This window comes from Anneissia japonica, unplaced genomic scaffold (assembly GCF_011630105.1).
Source record: "Anneissia japonica isolate Jap-2015-1 unplaced genomic scaffold, ASM1163010v1 scaffold1594_len1068242_cov183, whole genome shotgun sequence".
NCBI classification, from domain to species: Eukaryota; Metazoa; Echinodermata; class Crinoidea; order Comatulida; family Comatulidae; genus Anneissia; species Anneissia japonica.
Genome location: NW_022722535.1, coordinates 640,921 through 654,317, shown reverse-complemented (window position 1 = coordinate 654,317; position 13,397 = coordinate 640,921). Strand labels below are relative to the sequence as shown.

The 13,397-nt window shown below is 33.0% G+C and overlaps 1 protein-coding gene across 1 annotated transcript in view; it reads left to right on the top strand.

Moving 5' to 3' along the window:
• The window catches only part of LOC117111943 (muscarinic acetylcholine receptor M3-like), a 73,374-nt gene that overhangs the window by 22,564 nt on the left and 37,413 nt on the right, over nt 1-13,397 (top strand). The window contains exon 2 of the mRNA XM_033254991.1: nt 7,279-7,361. The gene's annotated coding sequence lies outside the window, so the exon portion shown is untranslated. The remainder of the gene's footprint in view (nt 1-7,278; nt 7,362-13,397) is intronic.

Genomic DNA, 13,397 nt, shown 5'->3' with positions numbered 1-13,397 from the left:
AAGACAAAACTCATCATCCAGAAATTTTCGCGATCGTCGTTTTATCGCGAACATTAAGGGCGCGCGAAAAAGGACTGTACAGATTACTGGAGGTCCTGGGTTTGATTCCAACCCGAATCACTTGCGAGAGATTATTTTCGCAAGTATTTGGGAACGTACTGAGCATTTAATACAATCACACGACAGGTAGGACAAAACATCAAACAATAATATTAACAGGTAAATCGGTTCATTCCTGCTAAAAACACCTTCTTGTACTGCAGGCCTACAATAATAAAGAATAAAAGCAATCATTAAATCATTATTTATTTAATAATTTAGGTGACATAAAGGCGTCAAAACTCGGTGGCCATGAAGTTAATGATTTAAATCGTCTGAAACGTAATATTTAATATTGGGTAACATGATGAACGACACACAAATTTTAACAACATGTGCGGGCGGTTGAAGACACAACGTGCTAATAAATACATTGCTACTCACTCTTGGCTTTTAAGTTTGTGAGTTGTTTTTACCTATTATTAGTTTTTGTGGTTTTAAGCATAATGTGGGTGGTATTTGCGATCACATTACTTCGGCCTTGATTTGCAATATTTACTATTTTTGATGGTTTAAATTAAATGAAATTAATTTTTCGTATTGTCTTATTTTAAAGTGGAATTTCAAATACGCCTCTCTTAATGGTAAGCCTAATAATAATAATATTAAACTTACAAACAAATACAGTCCTAATAATAGATATTAATCAAATAATAATAATATATTGACAAATAAATTTCAAATTGACCTCCAGTACTGTAATTCTCTGTGTTGGTGGCTTTTGTGTGTACGTCACGATTTAAGAGTATACTTTAGGTCACAACGTATGGACATGCTTCAAAGCAGATACACGGATCACGAAGACTTATCTTAATAAGCCTTTCTAACTTCACAGTTGATTATCGACTGTACAACGTTGGTGCTTTTTTATTTGCAATTAAGCCATTTCTCATCTAGCCTTCTTTTGTGAGTCATACGGTGACAACATTTTTATGAAAGCTAATAATTTCATAAATAATATTGTATCGACAAATAGAAGATGTCCGTGAATATCATTAATTCCCTCTCAGAATATTACGAGAATTAGGTTTGTAATGAATTCAGGCGTTTTTTCCCTTGATCACAAGTCGATTACACTTTTCTTGTACCATGCTATAAATATTTCTTCCGTAGTATATTTAATTTAAGATTCTTGCCTTTTAATTTTATGGTCATGGGAATATATTATTGTTTGGTGCTAAGAATAGGAATTTGCGAGTATGAAAAAAGTTGGCCTGACAGATGTTCGAACCTCGGATTTCCTATTGTCTTAACCAACTGGGGCATTGTTGTGGATTCGATTGATTTTTCACCCTCAGATGCACATGCGTAGTAGAACAACGCTAGTTCTCGAAGCATTACATTACATATTATAAAATGTTTATGTAATTACCGCAAGACGGTTTAGAGTTATTGCACCATCTGTAACTTGTTATTTTAAGTTTAAAGTCATTTTTGTGAGTGTGTAAGTGTATCCAGGAAAATAAATTTTAGTAATATCTTGTTATATTTGTGAAAAATGAGTAATCTTGTATATTGTATATAGGGGCCTATTTGTTTAAAAAAATACTTTATATTTATTTCTGGTTTTCTTTTTTTTAATGAATAAACATTCTAATATAAATTTTGTAATAAACAAATGGACAAAATATGGTGTTATAAATGTCTACTAAAAATATAAAACTGATAAAATGCCGGATTGCCTGATGATTAGTGAGGGCGCACTCTAACCCTAACCTTTAGAATGGTCAAATTCGAGTTATTATATACATTTGGTAAAGCACGACACGAATTGCACTCGCAAGATGGATGTGTAGCGTCTACAAATCTGACAAAATAGAGCTTAATGTTACTGACATAGAGGACACTAGTATATCGATCGTAAATCTAGGGACGGTTTAGGATACTGTTTAGGCAACCACCGAAACATCACAAGCAATAAGAATGGTTTTCTGAGATGACTGGCGTCATAAATTGTCATTATCAGACCACAGACTCAAACGACTTTCATCTAGTGAAAATGCACTCTATCTATTCCCGTCTTATTCGCTGTATTCTTAATTAATTAATTAGTTTTAAATTGTAGTTTTAAATTTATAGTGGCAACAGTTAGTTACAGAAATCAAACTCTAATTTAATTTAGCATATGTTTAACCTTTTCTCTTGGATGCTAGGAATATATTTTTCCTGCGTGCGTACAGAGAACCAATGGTTTGTGGATGATACATAATTAGGAAGATGATAACAAGACCTATTGTGTTCGATTGGAATCTTTCTCGATTCCAAACGTGATCAAGTAATAATAAAGTATTTATGTTATAAAGTATTGATTTGTTAAGGTAACTGTACTGGATCCCGTGAACAATGATAACGTAAGTGGTGTGTATTGAATACATAACTGCTTATCATAGACCACTTATGTCCGTACTTTAGTAATGCAAGCCAATGGGTATTCGATACAATTACACCAACTATTGTGTATTTCTGATATGGACATACTTACGCTTTGCGTTCCAGTCTCGTGGGCTTAATTACGCCATCATATATCTGATCCGACATTTATACCTGCTTATTGGCTGGTCTGTCCGCTCTGTGATTGGCTGTTATTATATTAAATAGGTATTTATCCTGTCTCTTATACACATCTAGATGTGATATATAGGCCTATATATAATTGATATATGATACAAACATATAATATATAATAGAATAGATACAGATTGGGTCACTATTTGAGGGCATGTTAGTGGATCTATCTCAGAGAGATATATTGACCGTTGAAAAAGTATGCTGGATATCGAAGAGCAGTAGACATTACGCTATTTCTATACAAACTAAAACTTTCCCAAATGTGAATATTGGAGAAAAGACTGAAAGGCATAGGCCTCTTTGTACTCATTGTCAATAAAACAAATTGTAAAATGTTGTTATGGATACCGGCGTTATATAAATGATTTTGATTGATCGATCGATTGAATAATTTTTTGATTCTTGATTAATTGATTGATTGATTGCCAGATTGATTGATTGATTAGATGTAGTTGTAGGTTTAAGCCACGGTTTAAGTTATAATAACATATTATTATACGTAACACACTGACCAAAGCGTTGGCGCTAAGAAAGTAGTGTGCTGGCTGGAATCGAGTGTTTAGATCTTCCTGCATTTGAGCATTCTTATTCGACGAAGGTTTCTATCAGTTAGGAAAGCTTATCCAGACTTACCAACGTCTTTATTTTGTCAAGGAATACCGGTACATCGGACGGCAGCCATTGTCGTGACGTCATTCAAACCATCATTATTAGTTGTAATGTCGATAAAGGCATTGAACGCTAACTCTGTTTTATGAAAAAAAAATCAAACTAAGAACATTATTTTCCAAATGAAGATGCTTTTGACATAGGTCCTTCAAGATCTATGTATTTTAGTGGCTTCTTTTATGAAACTAAACAACACCCTTAGCTACTAAAACTGTTTTAGACTTTTTAATGAGTAGTTAGTTCATAGGGATTCAAACTCTCAACAAAGGTCTTGCGCATAGAGGCTTTAAGCATTATGCACTTTATAAATCCATACTCATAATTATTATTTAATTCTTTGTGTTGGATATACCTAGCCATAATTTACACAATGACTTATTAACATAGATAACATCAGAAAGTTCACTGACCTATCGTACTTTTGTCGTGAAGAAACTTTGTACGACAGGTTTCCCTGAAACACCTATTTTGTAATTAATTACAGAGGTTGATTAAAACCAAGTGCCTGAGTATGAAATGGCCAATTATTGTTAACAACGATGTATAGCCGCGTATCCGGATATATAGTGGATTTACTCCTTTTTAATGTACACGTTACGGTAACGTGCACTCCAGGCCTAATAAAACGTGCGTGTCTTTACTTTGACGTTATCTTCTGGAGAAAACGGTCTTATAAACTCATTAAACACTGTGTAATTATAATTGCATGTTTTTCAGTCAAATTACACCGTCCGCACGACCATATATATTGTATTTGTATTGACGAATATTAAATGTTGCTAAATACGAATTATTATGTGCATACATACTTAGCCTTAAGTAACTACTCTTTGAATATCTAATAATAACACTATTTATTTGAACGTGCAATTCACAACAGCGGCACATTTTTATAATAAAGTGTGTCCGTTAAACTTAAAATGAAAAATGTACATTTTCTTAGTCGAGGATAGCATTTTTCAGCTACGAACGCTTTTTCATCATGTGCGTTACGGTAGATCGATGCTCGTGTATCTGTGAGGTTTTTATGGTTTTTTTTAATAACTTATAGCGCCCCATACTGATTATGCGCCACTACCAACCCGACCGTGTGAATCACTTCTGGGGTTATTTGGTAATACTGTACCTTACTGTACCAAAACCTGAATAAATAATACCAAACTTTACCCCATCCTACATTACTGGCCACTCCATCAAAAATATTCCAGGACTAAAGTTTACCCCTCCATTAACAACTGAGTCTGAAGCTTGAATAAATCTTGCTCTCGGCAAAATGGTTCTCATCACCAAAAACCCTGTACGTAGGGGCTTAGGAAATAGTTTTCTTCCTTCAGGATCTGTCATTACAATCTTTACATCTCACTCTAAAAAGAACACCTTAGCCGGGGGTTCCGCTTGCATGCGTTAGTTTAAGGTCTGAAAGTCGTAACGAAAGTCTATGTTATTACCATGATATCAGGGATCATCCTCTTGGCAATAATTCGATCTACTTTCGCGATTCATTGATGAGTTTATTAATAAACATGTTGAAAGGCTTGCTCTCTTCTAAACAACAAGCAGCAATGATTTGCATTGAGGGACAGTATCAGATGTAATAAGAATCAACTGTATCAAACATTGATGATGTATATGTTTGGCAGGATATTCAGCAGATTTATATGCCGATGGTTCAACAGCCATCTCATTTGCTTTTTGTGGTAAACCACCAACTTTATTCATCAATATACCATCAATACAACAGTAAAATCATTCACTCAATACACATCATCAATAAAATTAATAGGCCTACGTAAGTATGACTTTTAACATCAACCAACCTTTTCATATATGATATGATTTCTTTATTTATTGAAAGCACTTTCTTGTTTATGATCATTAAGGATAAAGCAATAAATATACTAATGTTGAAATATCATTATTTCATTCATAGGTAAATCGAAAATATATACATAATTTATGTTTTTTCCCCTATTTTTTAGAAATATAAAATTTGTCCACATCAATTGACTAAAAAATTAATATTAATATAACTCTCATCGAAACGATGAGTCAAATAAATCAAAGGATCAAAATCAATCAATCAATCCTTATTTACATATCTAAAATATTATTTTATCTTAATAGCCTAATTCAATCAACCAACCAGCCAAACAGTCATTTACTCAACTAATTATATTGCTGGGTTTTTTTTGTCCTTTTTTACCATCTCAAGGATAATATACCACAAAGCATTCATTTACTTCTTTTGCTATTTTTATTTAAGTGCAATTTCCAACAACAAACATCCAGCTTAGTCTTTTTTTCCCAGAAATAAACCTAATTCAATCAACCAACCAGCCAAATTGTCATTTAGTCAACCAATTATATTTTTTGGTATTTTTCTGTCGTTTTTTCACCATCTGAAAGATAATATACCACAAAGCATTCATTACTTCTTTCACTATTTTTATTTAAATGTAATTTTCAACAACAGCAAACATCCAGCCTAGTCTTTTTTTCCCCAGAAATAATCTTAAAAATAATTGTATTAATGAGAACGGTCGTATATATAAATATTATGTGAACTCAGTAGTTCAGCTAGGCCTAATTCATTAAATGTGAATGTTATGTTTGTTTGTACTGACCCTTAAGCATGGGGTCCAAATTTTGGAGAACCCCCTTTCGGCAAAGATCTAGATAAAGTTTGAGAACCCATTCCGGTAGATCTAGATGAAGCTTGAGAACCGCCTTCCGGTAGATCTAGATGAAGTTTGAGAACCCCCTTCTGGCAGATCTAGATGAAGCTTGAGAACTCCCTTCCGTTAGATCTAGCTGAAGCTTGAGAACCCTCTTCCGGTAGGTCTAGATTAATGAGCTTTAACAATGAACTTATAGGAGGTAGGTTAGTTTCTGGGTTGTTTTTTTTTTACTCGCGGTATTGCGGAATGATGTCCGGGAGACTCTTCCGACCTGGGACACCTGCTAAAGAGATAAATTGAAGACTCGCCGGTTTGGTCTTCAATCGCTATATTTTTGTCTATTATTTTTCTTTATTTTGACATTCATCTATTTCTTTTGTGCAATGCGCATATAAATAATAACACTACTAATGTATTCGTGTCGTGGCGATGACCTACATCTCTACTTATATTTGCGTGACGCAGACTCACGGGTCTGTTCTTCATTATTTCTTTTATTTTTGTCTATTTTTACTTTCTTTGGACATACGTCTATCTTTTATTCTTTTGTTACTGTTACGAAATTTTCCAGTTTTATATCCCTGATTTGTTGCTGTTTGCTATGTTAGTGGTTACGCTTTGACGTTTTTTTTTTTATTTTAGTGTGTTTTTCCTTATGCCTTAATAATAATATTAGTAAAAATAATAGTAATAATAATAATAATAATAATATTAATATTATTAATAATAATAAAAATGATGATAATAATAATAATGATAATAATAATAATAATAATAATAATAATAATAATAATAATAATAATAATAATAATAATAATAATAATAATAATAATAATAATAATAATAATGGTGTTACTGGTATTGTAATTTTGGTAATTATATTGATATTAATTGTAATTTTTGTAATTATGCTTGTAGTTGTAATTACAATAATGGTCTTATTGCTGTACAATATTTTAAATTGTATTATAATGTAGGAAAGCTTGTAAATACAATGCTGAAATTCAACTTCGGCTGCCATTGGTTGTGAAGAATGAATCAAAAATAAAAGAAAGAAAATATGTTGGATGCGCATATATAATAGCACTACTAACTTATTCCTGTCCTGGCGATGACCTCTTATATTTAATCAATATTTGGGTTTCAAATTTAATTAAAAATATCCATATGCATAGATTATTGGTCTTATTTGTATATTTATTTATGTATTCACCATATTTTGACGGTTAAAAGAATTTAAATTAACTCATTATTTAACTTTCAGGGTATTTGGTCCATTCCCAGTGTTGTCTGCAGGTGCGTTCGCCTATCGGCCTTCTACTGCGCTGTTTTACTACGCTAGGTTCGGTGAGTACAAGAACTAATATTATTTTTATCTCCCCCTGTAGATTATCAAGGCCCATGTAGATCCGTGTCAAACAAATTTGTATTATAATGGGGGAGCAGCTACTTCGTCATAATTTCCTCGTCAGTCTAACAGATGTAAACGAATGTGAACGGTTGTCAATTTCAGAATTTACATTTGTTTACTAATGTCAATCTAGGGTGCAATAATATCGACCCCCGTGGTTGTAAACGGAAGTTAACAATACTTCTACATGATTAGACACATCTTGAGTCGATTTTACACAACGTTTTCTTTAAGATAATATTTACCATATACGGCATTACCATAGAATTATTCGAAGGACACAGTGCTAATATAAGTAATACGCCAAAAAGCATGTGTGCATTTTCGTCTTAAAATGGCTGCACTCGCGCAAGTGCTCCGCCGTTCCAATAATGGTGGTATTGTGCGTAATATCAATTTTACACGCATTTTGATTCAACCAACCTGTTTCTACTGACTATTTTTCGAAGAGAAAAAACCCCCATGTTTTTATTTAAGTATTGTGCTCCCTGTCAGTGTATCTGTTTTTGAATAGTAGTTGTCGTGTTTACTTTATCGTCGTATAAGAAATGGCCATTATTTGCATAACAAAGTAATATAAAACTGTTATTTCAAAGGATGGAATATAATTGTTGGAGTTAGTAATAGTAAATGATAGTACAGAAATCCATACCCAGGCCTTAGTTCACATATCAGCGCATTGGCATTATAAGCCCCACCCCTTGAATACCCCCCGGAAACGACAGCCTAAACGTACGTAAATTTGTGTGTGTTTCTGGGACATACGCGTATTGCTGGCCCTGTTCTGATTGGTCAGTTACGTTCGATTCCTACTCCGTAAAGGTCATTACGTTGCTGTCAAACTGTCGCAAGTAGACCTGCAGTCACTAACTCGTATAGACTAGCGTAAGTGTAAGTTTAATTTGTATAGGCCTATTTGAATGGTATGTGACTATTATACCGATATATAGTTTGTCAGTTTTGTTAAAATATCATTTCTAACAGACTTACTATTTAAGTGGGTGGAATATTTACTTTTCTTGTTTACCCCAATATCAACTACATAAATATAATCTGACCTTAAATTCAAGTGAGCAATCATGATTATGATCATCGTCGTCATCATCATCATCGACATCGTCGCGTCATCGCCGTCATCATCATCATCATCATCATCATCATCATCATCATCATCATCATCACCATCGCGTCATCATCAGCATTATCTTCACCATCATCGTCGTCATCATCATTACCATCATTATCATCATCATCCTCATCATCATATACCATCATCATCATCATCATCCTCCTCATCATCATTATCATCATTAGCATCACTGCTTGTTCGTCGTTAGGCTTCACAAATGTTTTTAAAATAATTTTCTATCCAAGGAAGAACGGTCTATTTAGGATCAGAATTTATGGCAGTTCATCTTAATGTCAATCCAAGTTCAAGTTCGATTTAATGTCAAAATACGAAGTAAATGAAATTTATTTTCCAAAGGATCAAAAACACATAAATAAATAATACCATAATATCATAGTTCATATATTTATAAATAATAAATAATGCTTAAACTGCCTAAAGACTATGGGCAGAAGTAAGAACAACAAAAATAGCTAATAACCTATTCATATATTACACTGTTAATACAGGTATGTATTACAGTACACACAATTTGTCAGATTAGATATTGTACTAGTAATAGACATTGAAGCTTAAAAGAAAATACATATGAGTAACAACTTGGCTGAAATATAACCAAATATAATATATATGGATATAACATTTATAATCATTATTATATTAAAATAATAATAACTTTGTAAGTATTATATGTAGTCCTATAATGGTTATTGTAAATATATAATAGGTAATAAATATTATATTATCATGATAATTGTACCTTATATTTTGTTTTTAAAAATTATAACAATAATTATTATTAAACTATAATAATTATGGTGGATATATGATTATATTTTTTTAGTGGTAAGTTTTATTATTATTATTTAATCATTAACTGTACTTTACAGTAATAGGCCTCAAATGATAAATATAAGCCTCCAGTACTGAGAAGGATAATTACTTCTGGAGACACACTACACTGTTGAATGCTGGGTAAATTAGTTTTCTCTACTCTCCTTGAAAGGTTATGTGACAATTTACAATTGATTCAATTCCACTAAATCTATAGACACTAAACTATAGAATGGATATAAACGAGAGGTCTATATGAATAAGTAAAGAAGCAAATTCTCTGAGTAAATTTCTATTTGCCAGACATGTTCTGTAGCATCGCTCTTCCATAAATGAGAATTGAAATAACGGAATCAATTATTGGCAAGAAATTAGTTTCGAAGGCCTGGATAATGACGGCGATGATTTAGTAGTCAGCGGCACTCGGACTCGTTTTCAAAAACCGGCAACGACTATGTGACTAGTCTGACGCTTAGCAAATAGAGTCAACGGACGCCTGCCTAACAATCACATCATTTCATATCTCAATGCACAATATGAAATCAGTGTAGATTATTGCTGAGAATTGGGAATATGGTTAATTGCTGTGAAATTCAGTTGTTATAATTATTGTATGACGTCGAGTATCTCTTAGCCTTATGACTGTTTTTAATATTTGTATTGCAAGTATTACTATTATCATGATGTAGTATTGTAATGATTATCATCATATATTATGACATTAACACATAGTATTATAAATATTATTTTGATTTCTTTTAATATGAAAATAAAAAGGAAATAATAATAATAATAATGATAAATAAATAATAATAATAATAATAATAAATAAATAAATAAATAAATAAATAAATAAATAAATAAATAAATAAATAAATAAATAAATAAATAAATAAATAAATAAATAAATAAATAAATAAATAAATAAATAAATAAATAAATAAATAATAAAATAAAATAAAATAAAATAAAATAAAATAAAGAAGAAGAAGATATAATAATAATGATAATAATAGAAACATTACAGTTATTAGTATCACGTCTTAAACTGCTGTGGTAACATTAATAATAATAGAGGTCGATTTATAAGGGGCAAAAAAAAACAAGGTCTCTAAGCGCCATGTTCCAGTGAAGCTTGGTTTCCATACAATTGCTACACGGTGATACTGATTGTTCGACCGAATCGGGGAGCCTTCCCGATGACGTCGGGGACTGCTTCGCAGTACAACATTTCATTGAAAACACTGTAGCGACAGTGTAGCGATTTTAAGGAAACTATGGTAATGTGAACTGAAAGAAAAAGCAGATAAAAGGAACCAGGAGATTCAAAGAACAGAGAAAAATAGAACAGACTATCCTAAAATTAACTAAAAAATAAAAACAACAAAAACAAACTAGTGCAGGGAACCAAAACCGCTGCACTGTTTTCTTGCAATTTGAGACCACTGTTAACCGGTGGTCAGCAAGAACATTACTAACAGGCACTCTAATTGTTTTGTTATCTAACTAGCCTACCAAAAAAAAAAAAAGAAAAAAAAAAAGACAGTTCATATAGGATAAATATTATGCATAAAATACAGTATGAAGTACAATAAGTATGAATTTCTATGAGAAATAAAGAAAAGAATAAATAAATGCATATTCGACACAATACACAATCGACAGATACTGTACAACATGAGACAATTTTCAAATGTCATATAATTTATATCGTTGAAGTAAAGTGAATAATGAAATTATATATATAGATTTTGCATAAATGAATATATAACACTAGTAACTATAATACGAATGGGGACTCCTTAAGCAATTAATAATAATATGATGCAACAAATCTAAAGTGACTTATGAATCTTTAAAAAGTACTATATAATAAGAAGGGGAGTGATGAATGAAACTGCGTTGAAATCAATGAAACATGCGTTACCTATAGGGCGCGTCGAAACGCGTTTTGCGCCAATGGTGGTTATGATGGTCGATCAAAGTGCAGACATTATTTAGATGGTTGCAAACTATTATAGGTTAGCCTGAAGATAAGTCAGAGTCAATTCGTCTTGAGCTCTAATCTAGTCCGAACCAAGTACTGAGTAAGCCTGCAGGCTATGTCATATCAAGTAAGCTCTCGATTACTAGGCCTAATATTAAGAATATTAAAACATAACGAGTTTAAGGCCATACAGTACCGAGGTCATGTGTAGTGTTACGGTTGTCGTTCATTGGATACCATGTGTGCCAACTCTCCACCAATCAGCGGATAGCATTCTGTTACCTTTATAAACCTAATTTAAAACTCATTTATGGAAAGGCTGATACGATTGGTCGGTAAAACAATGTCTAAGACACTAATGTTAAAAACTATTTATCAGTAATTTACGTTCGTTCGTTGTTTGATGGCGCTGTTGCAAAAATACAGATTAAGACAAGAGCAGAGGTTAATCAAATAGGCTACTGTAGAACAGAATATGTTTCAGTTATACTTCCTTCATAAAACCTTGTTTTCAATTTGCTTAATATTTTCATTGACGTATGCTGTTTGATAAAAGGGTATGAATTAAATGTCCTAGATAACTCAAATATACCGAAGATTTTTAGGCCTAATAAGCACGATTGCGGTATGTTCATTCCGCGTTTGATCTATTTTAGTCATTATTTCATTTGAAATCCTTCAAAGTTCTAAGGTACTTCGTATGCAACACATGGGAGCTAATCGTGATTCCTACTCCAAATTTCTCTTCTGAAACAACTCATATAGATAAGGTATACATTCCAATTCCTATGCCTATGTATCTCTTGGTAAAATGTTGAGCTGCTTTGGGTCTATGCCGTAGCGGCGCAATCGGCGACCAGAGGGGGGAAGGAGGAGGTGGTGTGAAAATAAAATTCACGACAAAACCCACTATGGATTTTATTCCGGGACTCATTTGTCGGACTTGTTGGACCGTCAGTTAGCAAATTTCTCGAGCCACCTCTAGACTGACGTAATTTTGATACCGTTGCTTGCGTTTGTAACGTGTCTAAATTTTATCTAGGCTGAACCAAGACTTATACGTGTGGCCACGCAAGCATCCTGCGTGGGGTCACGTGCGTACTATAGCTTGCATTCAGGCTGGAGATATTTACCTCGAAGATATTGTTATTTTCAAACAGGCCTAGATTAGAATGAGTTTTTAAAGTAATAAAAAATGCAGAGACATATATACATCCTTTATTAACGGATAAGAAGTCGTAGCTAATGATACCTAGTGACTAAGGTTGGCGATAATTTCATGACCGTAAGAAGTCCTTGCTTAATTCTGTTAGGCATAGGCCAATTACTGTGGGGCTAAATACGAAATGCGTCGTGCCATTATGATATGGCGAAGAATTACTATACAGAACTAGCACTGTTCCTCTATACTCATGTGGAAAGAGTGTGAAATTCAGTAGGCCTAGCTTAGCGGATTCGTATTTTCTAAAAAACGGCGCCACAATCGGCTAGCACACACGCACAGGTACTATAGTAGCTCAAGTATACGAGGGTGGGAATAAAGCTCCACTGGCGTAGATATTTCTGTAGGGGGGGCAGTGTGGGTCCGTGGGGAAATGTTCTGATCGAAGCGAGGAACCAAATGCAGAGGGTTCAGGGGTCCGCGCGAAGGGCCCCGGTCATGATCCAGGGGCGACGCCCCTGAAAAAATTTTACAATATGGCAATGGCTATCTTACGTGACCTCAGCCCGTTTGCTTTTAAATATTAATGTATTAATAAAGTGAAATTTCTATGGAATTAAAGAATCAAAATGAACATCATATTGTTTTATAGCAGTTTATTCATTATGCAGAACATTTTAAACCATGATGAAACTAGGCCTATTGTATTTTGTATACGAATTATTGTACAGGTAAATTTTAGAAACATGAATAACGGGGAACGGGATTGTACTTAAGCCCTTTGGCTACGCCACTCTAAAGCTCTGTACAGACTATCACATTTGACAAAAACATGTGACATGCCTAAATATAGTGATGAT